We start from the raw sequence: 14490 nt of genomic DNA, 5'->3' as shown, positions 1-14490 counted from the left end.
TCTGGAATCCCAGGTATTTCTCTGACTCATGCTGATTGGTGGCTGCTAGGGGGCTGCTATAGGTCCCCACCTAGCCTGACTGAGTCAGGGACACCTGGCGCAGCAGATCTCTCTGTTATTTGTAGATAAATAACTTAGCAGGGTGGGAATGTGCTTAGGAGTTCTCTGTGGGTTTTTCCAAGGACAAAGGCCATGTCCCTTCCTTGGACAGGCTTTCGTCTGAGATAGAGGCTGGTTTTTCAGATCCAGCCTCATGAAAGAGCTCAATCGACAGGGGAAACAGGCCGTGTGTGACTGCTTCAGAGTCTCTAGAAAGTTGATAAGTGTGTTAGTCCACTTTCCTTCACTGTAACAAAGTTGTGAGCTAATCAACTTATGAAGAGAAAGGGTTTCTTTGAGCCCACAGTTCTAGAGATGCTAGTCCACAATGGGTTGGTGCTGTTGCTTTGGGACTCTGGTGGGGTGGCCCATCATGGTGGGAGGGTGTGACAGAAAAGAACTGCTTCTGTCATCAGCCAGGAAGTAAAAGGTGAGGAGGGAACAGCTAAGGTCCCACACCCCTCTTAAAGGGCACACCCCAGGGGCCTCATGACCTCCCACTAGGTTCTCAAAGTTCCACCTCCTCCCAGTAGCACCACCCAGTGGACAAGACCTCAGTAAATGGGCCTTGGAGGATCTGTCAATACCCAAACTATAGCAAGGAAAGACACTTAAAGGGTCCATGAAATGGACAAGCACGGCTGTTTCTCACTCCCATCCCAGTTGCGAGTTCAGTGTCTCTGTGGTCACCCTGCCCATGCTGACCCAGGGATTCTCGCTGGTTCTGTCTGGAACCACAGCCCTCTGTGGTGCACAGCTGTCTATTCTCCATAGAAGAGAGAAAGTGGAGGGGTTTTCTCCAGACCAGAAAGTGAGGGAGATGGTCCATCCAATCTACTGTGAGGGCTCAGTCACATGCACCGAGCCCAACTTCAAAGGGAGCTCTGCCAGGAAGAGATGGAAAGACTCAAGAGCATCCACCTAGCTGTCCACCTTGATCCTGTCCAGCATCCCTCAATATCTATCTATCCTCTCACCCACCCCCACATGCACACACTCACAGACATACACATGACTTCAAAGAGAATTGTACACATACAGCATATTTTATAATTATACCTACAAATACTATGCTAGTGCCTTCTACATTATTTAACAAAGTTTCTGTTTACCAATTGGAAAGTTGAATGAGATTATTTTCTGTTAAACTTGATTCTTGTGAAGGCTCAGTTTCTGTTACAAGTGAATATACCTGGAACAGTGTAAAAGCCTGAAGGTATTCAGTACTCATATTGATGAGAACATCTTTAGACTTATGGGTGATTGATACACAGATCACATCAGAATTGATTTGCCTGCTATGAAAAAGTTAAACAGCTTGTGTGTGCGGGGGGGAGGGGGCAGTGCTGCTTTAGAGTTCTCTCAAGTGGGCCTCTGTTTAACCCATGTCCTTCTTAATTTGAAGCAAGGATCAGATTTGGAGCATGTGCCTTTGGTAATTTATTTTTCTTGGTCTTTATGGTGTATCAGATGATGTACTCCCCAATTCATGTTCACCTTGAACTTCAGAATGTGAAGTTCATGGTTTTTGCAGATGTAGTTCATTTAGGATTATAAGGTGAATCATGACAATTAAGGATGTACCCCAAGTCAAAGTTTAGTAACTTTCTAAATAAAGAAGAGGACACACACAGAGAGAGAAAAAGACCACGTCAAGACAGATCAGGTCCTGGAGTGAGCAGCATCAGCTGAGGAAAACCAGCCAAAACAGAGACAAGGAGAGATAAAGAATCCACTTAGAATCACAGTGTTTAAAGAGCAGAAGGTGGCAGCCACCAGGCACCCACGTGAGAATAACCAGGAGAGATAGAACCATGTGGCAGCCAGTCTTTCCAGGAAAAAAAAAAAATTATCTGTCTTTTTTGATTTATGGGTAATTTTTAAAATAATCTTATGCTATATATGACATTATACAACCACATAACAGAACAGATGAAAAATGAAAGGAAGAAAAAGCCCCCATAGTCCCACATCCTACCACAAGGTGCAGTTCCTCCACCTTCCAGACCTTCTCATCTCTAAGTTCTGCTTGGTGCTTGCCATTTCCCTCCTTTCTCTTCACTTGATTTTTTGAAGATTCTAATTTGTGGAGGTGTGGAGGAGGTGTAATCAGTACCAAGTGGAATGGAACCTTCCCACCTGCCATGGGGTCTCCTCTTCCAGCACTGCTCACCCACCTTGGTCTCATACTGCACCAGAAACTCAGCCATATTTGTTGCTAGTGTTTCTGGTAATTGCTTTCATAACTCAAATTCCATGTTCATGACAACTTATTTTTATTATGAATAATTTAAAACACATCAGAAGTATGTTATAACAACCACCAAGTTTCACAGAATGCTAAAAGTCTGTACTTGGATTTAGTTTTTAAGAGAAAAGGTTTCAGATACATCTGAGCCCTGCCCTCCACCTCAACCTCACAGACCCCGACCCCAGGAACTGTGTTCATCTTTCCCAGGAACGCTCTCATTTCAGCTGCTCCCAACCCTACAGAATCCCTTCACATTCTTAAAGATTATGAGGACCCCCAAACAATGTCCTATGAGTGGATAACAACTATCAATATTTTCAGTGAAACAAAGATTGGGAAAGTTTAGAAATATTTGCTAATTTGTTTTAAGTTATTTTAACCTCACCACACATTAGAATAGACACTTTATGAAAAATTAATGTATTTTCCAGAGTAAATGAATAAGGATACAGTGTTGCATTTTTTGAGTTACTTTAATGTCTGGCTTGCTGGAAGAGAGCTGGCCTCATAGGTCAGTGGTGCTACCAAAGTGCTGTGATGTTCAGCTCAGTGGCCTTTGGAAAACTTTCCGATGCTCATAGGAGAAGGAAAGTGGAAGAAAGGTACCTTAGTTTTCTCATGTTTTTATCATTGTTGTCTTTAGAGTAAAATTCCTGTATCATAATGCCTGAGTGAAACCAATCCTTGTCCCAGGGCTGTGAAATGGCCTGGGAGTAAGGGTGGCAAACTGCAACCAGATGGAGCCCACCCTGTTGGCATGGCCTAAGGCACCAATACCAGGATTGACCCAGAGTGGATGCCACCTACACACAGCACTGCCTTCAGAACTCCAGCCTCTAAAATACCACAAACTCAACTTCCTTCTTGACAACCATTAGTAAGAAAATAGTGGTGACAGTCACATTAGTACTTTTCCAAACCCTGATTATCATGAGTGTAGACCAATATCATTGACCCAAGTGCTAGATAATCCCCTATACTAGCTCACTTGGACTGAAAACCTGCTGTTGGCCACCCTCTTGCCATTGCAAGAGTTCTGTTTCTATTTTTCACACACACCGGTCTTCTGGGACATCCTTTGGGTTTGTGTGAGCACAACCTGGAAATAAGTTGTAGTGAATTGCTAGAGTCTGTTGCAATAATGGAGGCCCTCTCCAGGTAAGAAGCTCCATCACAACACTGAAACACACTGCTCAGTGATAGTGGAGGATTGGGCCTGGCCTGTTATGACCCTCAGAGGTGACAAGGACAGGCATCCCCTTCTGCGATTCACAGAAAACACTGAAACAGGCTTTCTTGGCTGCAGAGTCCTACAGTATACACAGACTCATCCCACCAACAGAAGTGGTGGAGATTCATCTCAAACTAGTCTTATAACTGTGCTAGAAAGGAGGTCATGTCCCCCTGTGATGTGCATGCAGTGACTGCAGTCCTCTTCTGGAGGTGATTCTGACTTCCAGCTTGAGTCCTCTCTACACAGTCTTTCCAGAGCAAGACACTTTTCTATATGATAAACCCATTCCTATAGATCAATGGACTTTATAAGAAAATACAGTGAAATAACAATAAAATGAAAAAATAAATGACCACACATGCTGTTCAAAAATTGCAGTTACACCAGACAGAGTGGTGTTCAGCTTAATGGTACCAGGCACTATTCTGTTCTGGGTTGGGTATCAGTGGGGAGAATCTGGGGCTTCACAAGGTGTTTCTAGTAGTAATCTCAAGGGGCCAGAGCTACCGTGGCCATTTTTGCAAGGATTTTAAAAACCCAATGTGGAAAAGTAACCACAGTAAAAGCTATCAGATATTTTTATGTCCCTGCATTTTGGTTCAGGGCTCCCTCTTGAAACTTGTGTTAAATCTCAACACCGCACACAGATAAGGTAGCCACTCATTAGAGTTGCTTTCTGTACCCAAGCAACAATGAGAAAACCAACATATAGGTAGAGTTTAATAAGCTGAATTCACCAGTTCTGCTGGTGAACAGTCTGTGAAGATGCAGATCACTTCAGCCAAGCATGCTCATTTTAAATGTTAGCAACTAATCAAAAAGCGGATGCCTATGGAACCAGAGGTTTTAGGTGAAATTCCATTTACTGCTGCAGATTCCAGGTGGGGTCTGCACAAGCTGCAGGCCTCTGCAGCCAGGAAGTGCTGCAGCTCCTGATGGCAGGCCATGCCCACCAGTGTTGCAGTAGAACCCAGCAGCTTGCCTTCTATGTCTTTTTTCTCATATTATGAATTCAAAGAATGAAATTTCAGACCAGGATGAGTGAGTGTAATAATATTTCATTGAGTAACAGGACTACAACTCATGAACACAAAAGAGATAAACAGACAGCAGATTTTCTCTGCCTAGTGTGCTAGACTAGGGGTTTATAGAGCCCTTGGGTCACTGCTATTGGTCCAAACTTATGCTAACTAGGGCTTGGAAAATCAATAATGAAATTGGTTAGTCCTGAATCTCATTCATACTTAGCTTTACTCTACTTTTCTCCCTGCTTTGTGTCATTGACTGCAGATGCTCAGTGGGTGTCTGAAGCCATGACACTTCTATAGAGTGTGCTTGTGTGGTAGGTGTCCCCCTGTGTACAATCCAGGCTTTGGCAGAGTGACAGAACAGCTTGCCCTGAGGTGGGCTCCAGATAGCAAGAGCACTCTGAGCTCCTGGCAGTTACTAAGGTGGGGAAACATGGTTATTACAGAGGCCATCTTGGATGTATGCAAAATTCCCAATTGATGCCTGATTGTTTCTGAGTCTTTTAGTTAGTGGTTGCCATAGAAACATCCTATGATTGATGGTTCATTTTCCAGTTGGGTGCATTCTAACCATCAGTGAGCTGACCCTGAGCCCCAGATCTGAGGGCCTTTGATTTCCAGACCCCTCTCTGTCTCATATGAACTGCATTGTGGTAGCAAAGAGGGTGAAGCATTGAGGGGGCCTGTATTGGGGCTCTTTTGGCCTACATCTCAATCATGGAAGTACTTTTGGTTAAAGAGAGCATAAATGGCAGTTGATGGCTGAAATGACAGATGTGTCCATGGCTCTGTCACTCTCTCTGCTTATCTGATGTTCTCCCCACTGCAGTCCCCATGTGACTAGTCTCAGGGCTGAGGCCTGTGCTTACACTCTCCATTCTTGCCACACCTCACACCTCATAGTTACCCTCGGCCATGTGGTGCCACACCGCAGGAGATGCACACCTTCATTCCTGAGAGGTCTGGGTCCCCTATAGTCCTGCCTCTTTTCAGGTTGCTGTCACTCTCTTATTAAATTTTACTATTAGACATTAAATTATCCTAGGGGAAGAAGAGAGCCCTAGTCTGGGAACTGTGGTGAGATTGCCAAAGCTCATAAGGGATTCGTGGTGGGGCCATAGCGGGAGCCAGGCAGTGTGTCTGTGTTCTGAGGGAGACTCAGCTGGACTGGGGTTTTGCCAGTGAGGGAGGAAGAGGGGTCTGAGAGCTGAAGTGTTGCCAAGAGCAGGCTTACAGTGATGACAATGAGGTCCACTCCAGGTGATGAGGGAGAAGCTGTGTGGTGGGGGAAGGGAAGGTGGGCCAGCGGAAGGAATGGTGGCTGCCAAGGCAAGGAAGTTATTTCTGAGTCTTTTAATTAGTGGAAATATGCTCTGGGCAGTGACCGTGGTATTCTGCAGATCAGGTATGTTGGATTGTAAGTTCCAGACAACTTGAGCATCCCTTATCCAAAATGTTTGCAATAAGAGGTGCTTTGGATTTTGGATTCTAGAATGTTTACAAATAATAATAAGAGATGTTGGGAATGCAGTCAGGTCCAAGCACATAATTCACCTGCTTCATGCACACCTGGAGCACATAGCCTGAAGGCAGCTTGACACAATATTTTCAGTCAGCTTGTGTTTGGGCTGTAACCCATCATCTGAGGTCAGGTGTGGAATTTTCAACAAAAATTTCTGGCTTTAAGAGCATTTTGGATTTCGGATGATCAGATTATGGATCTCCTCCTTCTACATTTGTGTGAACATAAGTAAGAAAAGAGTTTGAGCTAAAGGAGCTGCATGTCTGTAGCCTTAGCTTGTGTTCAGCAAGCAGGACTCTGGAATGTTTTTTTTTTCTTTTTCCATACAACTTTATTAACAAGATTTTTTGAAAGATGTTACATAGCACTATACATACAAGATTTATATTACACAAGTACAACAGAAAAAATAATAGATTATTTTCATATTTTCTTTTTTATATTTTTTTGGTTTATGTATGACAGCAGAAAGTATTACAATTCTTATTACATATATAGAGCACAATTTTTCATATCTCTGGTTATATACATAGTATATTCACACCAATTCATTTTTGTACATGTACTTTTGATAGTAATGATCATCACATTCCACCATCATTAATTACCCCGTGCCCCCTCCATTCCCCTCCTACCCCTCTGCCCTATCTAGAGTTTGTCTATTCTGCCCATGCTCCCACTCCCTATCCCACTATGAATCAGCCTCCTTATATCAAAGAAAACATTTGACCTTTGTTTTTTTGGGAGATTGTCTAACTTCACTTAGCATTATCTTGTCTAACTCCATCCATTTACCTGATCTTTTATTGCTGAGTAATATTCCATTGAGTATATATGGCACATCTTTAAATCCATTCATCTATTGAAGGGTATCTAGGTTGGTTCCACAGTTTAGCTATTGTGAATTGTGCTGCTTTAAACATTGATGTGGCTGTGTCCCTGTAGTATGCTGTTTTTAAGACCTTCAGGTATAGACCAAGGAGAGGGACAAAAGTTTCTTTTCAGCAAAACAAACAATATGTGAGGTGAATTGGGAGTAAATCTTTACCCCTCACACATCAGATAGAGCACTAATTATTAGGGTATATAGAGAACTCAAAAAGCTAAACACCAAAAACAAAACAAAACAATCAAACAAACAAAATCCCCAAATAATCCAATCAATAATTGGGCCAAGGACATGAAGAGACACTTGTCAGAAGATGATGTACAATCAATCAACAAATACATGAAAAAAATGTTCATCATCACTAGCAACTGGAGAAATGAAATTAAAAGGACTCTAAGATTTCATGTCACTCCAGTCAGAATGGCAGCTATCATGCACACAAGCATGTTTTGTTGGTGAGGATGTGGGGGAAAGTACACTCATACACTGCTGGTGGGACTGCAAATTGGTGCAGCCAATATGGAAAGCAGTATGGAGATTGGGAATAGAACCACTTTGACCCATCCGTCCTTGTCTTCAGTCTATACCCAAAAGACTCTGGTGTCTTCTCTCTTTGTCTCTCTTTTTTTTTTAAACACTTTGTTGTGGATGTTCCTGGATTCTATGTCACTTTTCTTCCCCCTTGTGGTGTTCTTTGTCATATCTTCAGCTCTTTCCTGGAATAATTTCTCACTGAATGAATCAGAGAATGTTTGCAGGACGTCTGCTTCTCTCTCCCCACAATCAAACAGCCCGCTTCCCTCCCTGCCCTGAAAAGCAGCCAGCTTTCCCAGGTTTCCTCATGGAGTAAGGGTGGTGTGAAGCTCTACTTGGACTGGAGTCAACTGCAGAGCTGGGCTGTGGTTCTGGCTGTTCCTGGAAAGTGTCTCACATTACTCTTCAGTTCAAGGTCTGTCTTCTTCACCCAGTGGGTTCTTTATTATTTGGATGTGGCTCCAGGTATACTTTGATAGTTTTGAATCTCTCCACAATGGAAGAATACAAATATCATTATTGATGGGGTTTTTGAAGAACTACAAACTGCCCCAGATGGCAGGACCAAGGAGCCCAGAGTTAGTGGTGGGAGTCAGGACTGGAAGGAGCTAGGTCTGTAGTTAAAACAAGCATCAGGGAAGCATTTTCTCATAGTGCAGTGGTCAATGAATTTGAAGGCTGTAAATGAGAGGAGGTGGGGGGGTGGGCACCACAGGACTAGTACAGTTATCTAATGTGCAATGATAGAAAAGATTTTTCTGTCTATCGAGCACATGTTTGCACTATGCACAGGTAGACCATTACCTCAGTGAATCCTAACAACAAGAGGTTGTCCTAAGCATCTCTGTGGAGCTTCACAGAAGAAGCACCTGGGTTCAGGGAAGTTATGGGACAGCACAGCATCAGAGCTGGCATTTGAGCCCATTCCAACCATATACACCTTTTTTTCCCTGCTGTGTACCACTTACTGCAGTTAGCCTTCATACTCTTTCAGAAAAGTCATGGGACCCAAACTAAGACCACAGTCTGGGAATTGACAGAAAGAGATAGATATGACTTGAAGTTCATACAGGTGGCTGAAGTAGTGATGATGAGTGATGTTGGAGTGATGAAGATGAAGATGGTGGGGAGAAGGAGCCCAGGAAGTCTCCCAGGATTGATTGGGGACTGCTTGACTGAAGAGCAGTAGTACAATTTAAAAATATAAGCTGATCCCAGTGGCACATACCTGTAATTCCAGAATCTCAGGAGGCTGAGACAGGAAGATTGCAAGTTTAAAGCCAGCCTTGTTGATTTAGGTCCTAAACAACTTAACGAAACACTATCTCAAAACAAAAAATTATTTAAAAGGGCTAGGGATGTGGCTTAGTGGTTAAGCAAAGAATCCCTTGCTTGAATTCCTGACACAGAAAACAAAAACCTAAATATTTATTAATTTGTTTGTTTATTTATTTCACCACAGAAAAATATAGCTTTGATGGAGATGAAGAGACTAGTCTGCTTTTCACATTCGAGAGACTTGCCATGTAAAGGTGACAGAATGATGGTGCTCATAGTGATGGTGGTGGTGAAGGCTCCAAGTGCTGAAGGAGCAGAAGATGGAGTTGGTATGGAGGAGATGATGATGATGATAGTGACAGTGATTGTGATGGGGTGGTGGTAGTAGTGGTGATGGTGATAGTGGTGGAGTTGGTGATGGTGATGATGGAGATGGTGACAATGGTGGTTATCGAGGTGGTGATGGTGATGATGTTGGAGTGATGTAAATGAAGATGGTGGTGATGGAGAAGGCAACAGCAATAGCCATGACAACAAATCATTACTATCATCACAATCCTTTCACCTATTTCACATTTTCTGGGAGAAAGGAATATAATCATGTCACAGAAATTAGAGATCACAACCCACTCACCATGCCTGAGGCCTGAGCCTGTGATGGATGTTCTGAAATGAAATGCCCCCTGGTTTGTGTGCTCAGCATTGGCTCCCAGGACAGCAGAGTGCAGACACTCCCTTCTGGACAATAACAGTTTGGGTTTTCTTGAGACACACCTGGATAGACTTCTAAAAACTCTTACTTTGGAGCAGACCTTGCAAAAATGCCTGGTGCCTTCATCAGGAGCACAGAGCCTGCCTTCTCCATATATGAGTTGCCCTGCACAGGTGTGAGACAGGGCTGATGTGCAGTGGCCACTGGACAGCTGAGGAAACTAATGGGAAAGAACAAAACATTGCAGAATGTATCAGGAAAGATTTCACAACTTTGATTTGGAGTGAGCCTGTGTTCACAAGCCTGCTGTAGAAATATTTGCTTGGTTCATGGCCCAGACAATAGTTCTCTGAAAAGTACAAAAGAGCCTGGGATCCCAGTGAGCTTTAAAGAGCAATTGCTTCATACAACACACACACTGCTTTGTGTAAAAATCTGTGGCAGTAACATGAGCACCCAATTCACCCAATCTATTGTGAATAACTAGGTGTTTGGAGCCTTCCTTCTTCATAGAGAAAACATAAATTAGCTCCCATGCTGTGTATAAAACATGACAGCTAATTGGGCTTGTGAAAGAAGAGAGACAGAAACACATGAGCACTAGTGTCATTGCCATCCCAACCCCACTACCCCTCAACAGATGACATTGTGTCTGGGATCTGCCTCTGCCTTCAACCCTTAAGGGCCAATGACCCATGTCCCCCCAAGTTGGTGGGGTGTGTTTCCCAAAGCCTTTTTGCTGGGTGCTATTGAAACAGGACTCCTACACCAGGAGCAGTGGGAACATGTCCTCAGGTGGCAGTGCTGCCAGCTACACTAGAGCTTTCATTCAATTTAATCTCTCCTGTTGGTTCAAACACTTATAAAATTGGGGTTGACTAATGACCTTCTTAAAGTTGGATTGATTTAGTTTGAATATTTGTTTTCTTTCTCAACCACTGGATGGCTCATGTCCCAAGTCAGATAATTCAGGTGTTCCAGGGCAGAGAAAGATCCAAGCTGGGTCCATTTGGTGGATAAATAAATAGAGAGCATCTTTTTGGAAGATGTCAGACTGACCTTTTCCATCAGTGCTAAACTCTCCCAAAAAAGGGTATAGATATTTCAGTAAGGCCCTGAATTAAAAGGGGAAGAACCAGAGATGTTTTAGTGGAAAAATCCAGAATCCTCCATCATGCTTGGCTCTTCATTTCTGTGCATAAATTTTTAATGAGGAAGAGAACCCCTGATGGCAGAACTGATTTCCTTTTATTGTGTGACTGTTGAAATCTATTCCATTGCTTAAATCAGGTTAAATAAGAAGGAACAATGCTCTGTACTTCTGGCTTCTGGTTCTCTGATCTGTTTACAGAGATTGCTACTTAACACCCATTTCTGCTTCTCAGATGTCCTCACCATGCCACATTCTAATACAAGAGATTGGAGCAAGACAAATGGAAAATATTTTGTAATGCTATCAAGCAATTTTAATTTTTTGTTTGTTTGTTTCTGGCCAGCAGTGTATGAACTTAAAAAATTCTATTGCACTACTTCTGGGAAGTTAGTTTTTAAAACCAATTATGATAATATTCTTTGTCCATATATGACCAGTGTCACTAGCCCAAAGCATCAACACCATCTGGTGGGATGGATTGGGCTGGAGAGGGAGGCTAGGCCTAGTCTATGATCCCACTGCAAGCGAGAGCCTCGTCTTTTAGACCTGGTGTTACAGTAACATCATGGGTACACATTTATATTTTAGATAAATGTGTGAGGTCATGATTGGTATTTCCAATTGGGTTTGCTTTACCATTTATTAGGATGAATGCATTAAAAATTCTATGCTTGAAAATTAAAATCAAGATCAATTGTAATGATTTCTTTTACTCCCTGTGCATTTGCCAGGGAGTAAATATTCAATTATCCATATATGAAAATTACATTTAAGATCTTGAAAATATAGAAAATTTCATAAGTCATTTGTGTGATAAAATCTTGAACACACAAGAGGGGCTATTGGTTCATTTATTATTGATTGGTTAGTCTACTGATAGAGTTTTAAATTTTTTCCTCCAGCTTTTTGGGGGGTTAATTAACAAAATATCATATATTTATTATATATACCTAATACACACACACACACACACACACACACACACACACACACACACACACAGGGAATGTTAGCCAGGAGCATGGGGGTGGGGAGGAATAACAGGGAGATGTTGGCCAGAGTGTTCAGAGTGGCTCTGCAGGAAGACTGGATTCTGCAGTTCCAATGGTGCAGTGTTGCCTGAAAGAGAAGCCCTGTACCTTAGAGAAGACCCTGCCAACTACTCTGAGGACCTGAAAGGGTCTGTCCTGTGCCACAGCTCAACTGCTTTCATTCAAAATCATATGTCACAAGCCCTATGTGAGAGGGAATCCTAAAACTACCAAGCTCCTTTTCTGCTTGGATGTGTGACACATAAAGCCCCAATAAATTAATGAGCTTAATAATTATCCTTTAACAATGAAAACACCGTATGAAAATTAAAATAAAAAGCTCTGAAAGTGAAACATCCAAACATATTTACTTGGGAATAAAATAAAAAAGAAAGAAGAGATGAAATACTGAGTGCTGAACACTATTTGAATTAATTAATCTTTTAATCTTCCCCCAAATTATAAAGCAGGCATTCCCCTTTTCCTCCACATTACACACCTGGAGTCTGAGGCTCAGAGATAACTTTTGTATCTTAACAGGTTAAGTGGCATGTAACAGAACTGGTATATGTATTGACTGTGGCCTGGAGCCCAAGCTGAGAGCTGTGGCACCTCTGAGCTCCCCAGTGACTGCCTCAGGTTATCCTCCACCCATGGCCTCAATTCTGGGATTCAGGCAACTGGACCCACCATAGTTTCCTTCTTGTGATCTTTCTCCTACTCATGTAGGTTAGAAATTGGTAAGTTTACTTTCTCTTAGTCCCCACTGGGGCAAACTTGGATAAGGGGTAGAAGATGGTATGGATTTGGAACAAAGAAAATGGAAGGTGGAAGAATATGAACCTCTTTCCCTTCATCTCTTATTCCTATCCAGCCCTGCATATGCAGGGCCTTCAGGGAGTTTCAATATTGAATATTAGTGGGCACTTGCTGAATACACAGAATCCCAATAGGACAGATTTGGGGTCCTGGGATTTCCAGAGCCAAGCAGGGAATATGCTCTGTCATAGAGTACAGTGCCACCGCTTCCTGGGCTCTTGTTCCATTTGCACAGGCCCTGAAGTCTAATCTGACCAGTCTCATTCTCTCTGTTTTGCTTGGCTTGTCACCATGTGATAGGATGAGTGGTCTGCCACCTCACTTCCTGAGCTTACAGGTGCATCTGGTTGGGGCCCCTACCAGCTCCAGAAGCTTCCCTGTTGTCTGACATCCTGGCCCCTTGCTACCTGTCTGAAGGGTGGTCTTACTTTTCAGCTTGTTGGCAGAGCCAGGAGGAATTTTGGTCTCTAGTTCAGTGCATCAGCATGTACAGACCCTGGCTTTTGGCCCTTTTGTTCTCTCAGGCTGACCCTCATCAATTACCTGCCAGCTTTCAGCCACCATGCTTTTAAATGCTCAAAAAGTGACAAGTCTAACAAGCAAAATAATTTTTTATACAGATACATTATGCAGTAAAGTACACAAACATGTGAGAGGCTAATTAATTATATTAGGTAGGACCAAATAAGTTGCAGTTTATAACACCCCACAAAACTTCTTTGTACAAAAACAAAACAGGCACCCTCATTGTTGATACAAGAATGATTACCCCACAGTCCAGGGAGGACATTATGTTTTATTTCTGTAGTGCTGGGGATTGGAGCCAGGACCTCATGCATGCTAGGCAAGTGGTCTGTCAGTGAGTTGTACCTGCAGCCCCTAGAGAAGTCTTAAGGTCATTCAGTATGCATTTCACCCGTTTTAGTTTTTTCACTTTTTTAGCCAATCAGTTACTCAAGCTGTTATTATTCCTCTAAGTGAAGGTGAGCAAGGGAGAAAAACCCGTCAGGCTACATTTAAGATTTCAATTCACCAAAGATGCATCAGCAAGATGAAGTGGTCTCAAATGAAAGCCTCCTGGTCTTTTGTCCATGAATGTTACAGGAACATATAGACCAAGAAAAGGCTATGGTCTGTGTGGTGTGCATGGGCTTCTGGCCCATCAGGTCTGAGGGAACCCTTCCAGTTGGTCAGGATTCAGGCAGGTAGATGGGAGAAAAGTGGGAGAATGCCCCTAGGGAACAAGGAGTGGGGGTGCGGGCCAGTCTTCCTGTAGCTGAGGCTTGTGTGGGGCATGTTGCTGGGTGTTGGTACTCTGGCCTGGAGGGACATCCAGGGAGGTTACAGATCTATGCTGTCAGCACCTGCCAACCAGCATAGAAGCAGGCCCACCAAGAACATTTATTTTTTTCCTTCTGTTTGTACATAGGCATGCATCCAGTAGGTTTACAATTGCTGGTCAAGTAACAGGGCATCAGTAATGTGCACTCAGGTGTTTTTCTTTACTTTTTTTTTTAAATAAATTTAAGTGAAGATGGAAACACTACCTTTGTTTTATTTATTTATTTTTGTGTGGTATTAATAATCAAACCCAAGGTCTCACACATGCTAGTAAGTGCTCTAACACCGAGCCACAACCCTGGCCCAGTTTTCCTTTAGTTTCATTCAGCTTCCCTAAGATTTTTTTTCTTTTTTACTTTTTGACAGGGAGAAAAAATGTTTTATATCTGTAAAATACACAAAATTTCACATCATAACTATTTCTAGGTGTCCAGTTTGGTAGTGTTCACATTGTTGGAAGTAGATCTCCACATCTTTTCATCTGGCAAACTGAAAATTTTGTTATTTCTCTAGTGAGACATGTTGTTAGAGGTTTGTTTATGTTTTTTTCTTGTTTAGTAAACTTTCTGGACTAAATCTGTGAGATATGCCTCCCCTGT

The sequence above is a fragment of the Callospermophilus lateralis genome, chromosome 13 (genome assembly GCF_048772815.1).
Source record: "Callospermophilus lateralis isolate mCalLat2 chromosome 13, mCalLat2.hap1, whole genome shotgun sequence".
NCBI lineage: Eukaryota > Metazoa > Chordata > Mammalia > Rodentia > Sciuridae > Callospermophilus > Callospermophilus lateralis.
This window is presented reverse-complemented; position numbering follows the sequence as displayed.